The sequence below is a fragment of the Centropristis striata genome, chromosome 21, assembly GCF_030273125.1.
Source record: "Centropristis striata isolate RG_2023a ecotype Rhode Island chromosome 21, C.striata_1.0, whole genome shotgun sequence".
Taxonomy (NCBI): domain Eukaryota; kingdom Metazoa; phylum Chordata; class Actinopteri; order Perciformes; family Serranidae; genus Centropristis; species Centropristis striata.
Genome location: NC_081537.1, coordinates 23,683,333 through 23,689,718, shown reverse-complemented (window position 1 = coordinate 23,689,718; position 6,386 = coordinate 23,683,333). Strand labels below are relative to the sequence as shown.

Below are 6,386 nucleotides of genomic sequence, written 5' to 3'. Positions count from 1 at the left end.
ATATTCCCATTCAATCTGTTGTTTCATTTTAAAAATTACAATAGTAAAAGTAACCCAAAACTCAGTTCAACTCGTCTTTATTGACATAGATTTTCAACCCAAAGTGCCTCACAGGACAAAACTGAAAAAAACGAAAGACAAATAATACAAAAAAGTATTCGAATGTTTAAAATAAAAAAATAAAATAAATACCAGGGATAAAAATAACTGTAACTGTATCGATTAAAGTGAAAATATTGATACATCATTTTTATTTTGAAAATTCCACCTTTACATTCTTTCCCTTAAATCATTTAAATATCTGGAACAAGTTCAACAAAACAGTCAAATTATATTTTACAGTCTTTGTGATATCAGCAAATATTATATAATTGTCTAAATAATCAATATATCGTATCGTAAACACCTAATAATAACCAACGATTAAAACCTTAAAGCTATACTTCAAATTAAAAGCAAAATAGTCAAAAAATATGTCTTTCAATTTCTTTATGGATCGAAACAAGGGGAAGTGAAGGAAACATGAGGAAACTGTGGTCAAAACATCAGGCAGATCGACTTATATGGGCTGTGAATCCAGTGTGTGTGTGTGTGTGTGTGTGTGTCAGGGGGTGGGGGCAGGCTAGTTGTGTGTGTGTGTGTGTGTGTATGTATGTGTGTGTGTGTGTGTGTGTGTGTGTGTGAGCGTTGGGTAACTGCAGCAGCAGCAGCAGCAGAGCAGCTCGGTGTTTCGCCGCGGAAAGGACGACTCAGAGGATATTTGTGGTCTCTGGGAAACAAGAGCAGGTGAGTCCGTTTTTTACCGCTTCTACTCTGTTCTTTTCTACTGTTCCCTTCATTTAACACGTTTCCGTCACTTTGTTTCCTGCGCACACACTCTCTGTGTATCCATGCATGTGTGCTCAGGTGATTAAAGTGTGCGGTGCTGCAGTCCAGGTCGGACAGGTGCACATGGGTGGATGTTTGCGCGTTCATAGCGGGCGCGGGCTGCAAGCAGACCACATAAGCACGTTATTGCCTAAAGCCATATTCATGTTGAGTAAATATAGTGATCAGTTACTGTTAGGGTAAGTGCAGAAGTGCTTTTGTATCACCGGATCCATTAGGAAGGTCCTGGGGCTTCTCATAGCCTAAACGTAGATATGATAGAATATTATGCATACTATGTTGCTTTTTTAACTGATTTTTTAGGCTGTGTTCATATCGTACTCTTGGAAGAAGTAGAGGTGCATATAAGCGTGATAAGAGCAGGTGGGAAGAGGAGAAAGATTGGCAGTTACTGGGTAGTATCTTTTTAAAAAGTGAGTTAAACTTCTAAAATTGGCAGGTGGTCTGAGCTTGGATTGGATAGGAATGAGACAGCTGCAAGCTGTAAATAACCTAGATTCATCAAGTGTATCTTTTTAATAAGTAGCACTTATTAAAGGGATGAAAAGCTGTTTTTTACTTTTTGGTTAATTAATTATTTACTAGTCATATCTGAGCCTTTAATAATCTCTGTGGCTACTGAGTAGTAGTGGCAGAAGTTAAATTTTGTTTAGAAATGTTCCATTACAAAATGTTACTTGAGTAGAAGTACACTAAGAAAGAACAAGTTAATTCGACTTTCCATTTTTAAGTTGCACACAAAATTAAGTAAAAACAACTCAATTTTAAGTAAACTTTACAAGCCGGTACATAAACTAAACTAATCTGTTAAGATTTTACAGTGAATTATCAACAAAATCTACTTAAACATGAAAAACGATTAAATTATTATTAAAACTATTATTAATACTGACTATACCTATTCTATATAATGGCCTTTTCAGAGTGTATAGACTACTGCTTATTACTGTATTTTTCAGTGTTGTTGTAGGTCAAAGTGGAGCTAATTTAAGAAAAAAAAAATTAATATACAACATATTCTATATATTGATCAAATAGGCAATTTAAAATATTTATTTTAAAGGTAACTTTACTGTACTGTCAGATTAAATCAGAAATGTTTAGAAAAATTCAATACTTCCCTCAAATTTAAAAACATTTCTCAAATGTTTTAATTTAGTTTACTCAAACACATGTTTCCTGTTATTGAGTGATTGATAAAGGGGTCAAACATTTCTCACCTTCCAGTAAGAAAAGCAGAAAAATCTTCTGCAACTACTGTTTAAATGTTAATAAGTCAGTTCTAAGTGGTTCTTAGTGATCCATCAGGTCTGCAGTGGGAAATATGAACAAGTTGTTCATAAATTAATTGTTGTTCAGATGCCCTGCAGCACACTTTGCAGAAGGTCAGAGGTCAAACAGTCCACTGGAGGGGTTTTCATGAGTTAAAGAGTCACATAAACATCAGCCACAACCTGGAAAACGAGAAGTTGTTTCTCATAAAAAAGCATTATTAGCATTTATTAGCCTCATAGATGTGGGTTGGTGGTGTTGGATCAGAACTAACATACTGACCGTTGTACACACTGGCTATGGATAAAGATATATATTTTGCAATGTCATCGTCCAGAAACCTACGTCAGGTCACACAGAAAAAGTTTTTAGAATGGGTTTGGAAAATAGTGTTTTGATGTTAAAACATACGTATTTTGACCAAAATGTGAATATCTGGATTTGAATACATAATAAATGCCACTGCAAAGCTACAAACGATATAAAAACCTCAAAAAACACTTCAACTGGATTGTTAAATTAGCGTTTATTGTCAGGTGCTGACCCCTAGTGGCTGTAGTAATTATGACAGGAGTGAAGGAGGAAGTGAGAGCAACAGCGTCTGTGCAAGGGGAAAGATTTTAGTGGTGGATGCTTTCTCAAACTTTTTTGTACTGAGCCTAACCATGTATTTTCTTTTTCCTATACTTAAACATGCATTTTTGGCGCCTTAATCTAACAAAACTGAGACTGACCATTTAATGGTGTAATAACTACATACATATTTCGACCAAAACATGAATATTTGGATTGGAATATATAAGGAATACAACTGCAAAGTTACAGAAGTATACAAAAACCTAAAAAATGAATAAATAATGGAGCCACCCTTTTACCAGGCTGCTATATTAATGTTTTTATTAGATGCTGATCCCTAGTGGCCGTAGCAATTATTACAGGAGTGTAGGAGGAAGTGAAGTAGTATAAAGAGCAGCATCGTCCGTGCAAGGAGAAAGGTTGTAGTGGTGGGTAGCTCCTCAAACTTTCTATTTCCTGTACTAAAGCACATATTTTTAGTGCCTAAATCTACCAAAACTGAGACTGGACATTTAATGGTATGGTAAAGACCTTCTGCACATAACGTATGTTGAAGCTAAAACATGAATAATTGGATTTGAATACATAAGAAACATGACTGCAAGGCTGTAGAAGTATATAAAATCCTCAAAAAAGCAAATAAAAATAATGGAGCCGCCCATTAAGCGGGCTGTTATATTAACATTTATTGTAGGGTGCTGACCCCTAGTGGCTGTAGTAATTATTACAGGAGCGATGGAGGAAGTAAAGTAGTATAAGGAGCGGCTTCTTTTTCCTATACTCAAGCAAGTGTTTTGATGCTTAAACCTAACAAAACTGTGACTGGCCATTTAATGACGAGCTGGTGGATCAGACATTTTCTAACCATATATAAGAGGCTGATAACAACTGATTTGACAGGCTGATAACTGATATACAGAGTATAAGTCATTGATTTATATACTTACAAATTATAAAGCCAATCTTTCCACGTAAACCAGAGCCTTATTAGAGAGCAGCACGGACGACTGAAGTGGTAATCTCATCTCTCCAGTCTCTCTGATTCAAGTGGGCTTGTGGGATAAGTGCAGAAAGGAGTTTATATTATTTACAAGGCTGAAAATTTCCTGGCAGATCAATTTACACGTTGCAATATGTGGCAATTAAACCACGAATACGAGAATATGTGTAAATTAGATTGTAAATGGAGGCTGAAAAGAGCTTTTTATTATCAAGTAGAGAAGAGTAATGGAGGAGAACCTATGCATTTAAAGACAAAATCAGTCATAGATGGACTTTTTTAGATATTTTAATCAAAATGACTGTTATTCCATCATATATGTTGACAGAAATGGCTCTGATGAGTGCTCCATGTTATGTTTTGACCTCAGGAAAGACAAAGAGAGTGAGATGATCTGTCATCACATATCATGTAGTGGATACATTTAATAATAGTGCATGCACACAGCAGAGGACAATGCTATTTTAATGTTGAAATTCTCTGTGTATATATATCTGTTTGAGCCCCCGGAAATCAAGATATATTCCTATTTTTGATTATGTTGGCACAATGTTCAGCTCTAGATATTTATTAGTACATCCCTATATATATATTCAGCATATGAAAAGGCAGATTATTTGCGACACAATCATAATTTCATGCTCCTCTGAGAAGATTTGTCTTTAGATTTCTCCACGTCACAGTAAATGAGGCCCACGGGGTGAACCCACTCATTCTTCCTTTAATGTGTGAGTAATCCCATTTATGGTTCAGCTGGATGCCAACTCCCAACGGCTTTGGATAAAGACAGAAAAAAAGAAGAAATTGTATAAATGCAGCATTCAAGTATAGCATTCATAATCTCCCTAATAGAATATATTTATCCAGTTTTTGTGGTTTCTTTAGCACAAAAGTAATCAAAAGTGCCACTGTAAGTTTGGCATTTTAAGTGGCATCAGTTGAAAGGAAATACAAGAAAAACTCACCTGCTTTACTTCCTTTTTCTGCAGAAATGTCACTAAGTGTTTGCAAATCATGCTCATTTTGGAAAACAGTTTAATCATACTCTGCACGCCTTTTCATATTCTGTCGGCAAGTTCATTTCATGATGTTTGATGAGCACCAGAGGGCAGAGACAATAAGCGAAAAAATTAGGCTAAAAATTATCGAGCACATCTGTTGCAAACTGCAGCTCCATGGATCAATACACTGGGAGAGACTGACAGTTGTTGCTAAGTAAAAGGTGAATCAGACGACGCCTGCTGTTTTGTTCGATTCCTCTTGTTTCCCATCATGCATGACGCACCGGCCGTGCCACTGCCAAGGCAGATGTGTTTACCTTCCCCTCCTGGAGCGTCCGTGCTTTCATCAGTGAGGCAACACCACGTTGTCAACGTCCTCGCCAGCTCCCACACCGCAGCATACAGTGTACACAACGCCAAAGCAGATGTGTTGAAACACTGGTGTGTGTTTGCTTTGTGTTTCATGAGGGCAGCAGCTGACAAAACCACAGCAAAGGCTCTTCACCAGCACGCCCGCTCGCCTGGTTTCTTCTGCTGGCCTCGATTTTGACACAGTTTTGGGGAAATGGTGGTTATTAGAGGCGCTGACAGTGTCTTTCAGTGTTGCTCTGCTCAGCTGATGTCATTTGAGTCAGCGCTCTTTGGAGGTTCTCATAAAACCACTCAGTTTGAATGTTATCACATTATCATAATTATATAAGCCTTATTAGCATTTATTTAACCTTATAGATTTGGGTTGGTGGTGTTGGAGCAGAATTCACGTACTGACCACTGTCAGTAATACACACTGGCTCAAGATAAAGATATATAAAGGTATATTTTGCAAAGTCATCATCCAGAAACCTACGTCAGGTCACACGGAAAAAGTTTTTGAAATGTGTATGAAAATATCGTTTTGATGTTAAAACATACACATTTCGATCTGAATACATAATAAATGCCACTGCAAAGCTACAAAGGATATAAAACCCCTTTAACTGGACTGTTAAATTAGCGTTTATTGTCAGGTGCTGACCCTCTAGTGGCCGTAGTTATTATTACAACAGCGAAGGAGGAAGTGAAGTAGAATAAAGAGAAACAGGGGAAAGGGAAAAGATTGTAGTGGTGGTTTGAAGTTTGAAAAAAAGAAATCTGGGGTTAAAAAGAAATTAGTTTACCATCTCCAATGTTGTATCAGTGCAATGCTAATACTAGGGTTGATCAGTTATGGCAAACATCATACATTAATTTGGTTAATATTGAGAAAACAATTATTTATTAAGATTACCAATTGACTTTGGAAACTTCATGTATTTATTGAGCTTAAATAAACTTTTTTTCTAAACCATGGATTTTCTGCAACTGCAACTAAAAAACTATATAATTTATAAAATAGATTTTTTAAATTATTTTTAATATTTTATTTTACTATAAATAATAATAATTATAAATTTATTTTTTATGATAATTTTTATTATAAAATGATATATATATATATTTATTATTATAAATAAATATATTATTATATGTAAATATAAATATATTTAAATAAATACTATAAAAATACAAATAATTTGAATAACAATCAATGAACATATAGTTAATAAATAAAAAATGAAAAATAAATAAGAGCAAAATAAATTAAATGTTTCAGTGTACTGCTACAACAT

The 6,386-nt window shown here is 35.2% G+C and overlaps 1 protein-coding gene across 1 annotated transcript in view; it reads left to right on the top strand.

The window, feature by feature from the left end:
- Nucleotides 1-324: 324 nt before the first annotated feature.
- sema4gb (sema domain, immunoglobulin domain (Ig), transmembrane domain (TM) and short cytoplasmic domain, (semaphorin) 4Gb) overlaps nt 325-6,386 on the top strand; it is a 61,852-nt gene continuing 55,790 nt past the window's right edge. Inside the window, exon 1 of the mRNA XM_059324420.1 lies at nt 325-786. The gene's annotated coding sequence lies outside the window, so the exon portion shown is untranslated. The remainder of the gene's footprint in view (nt 787-6,386) is intronic.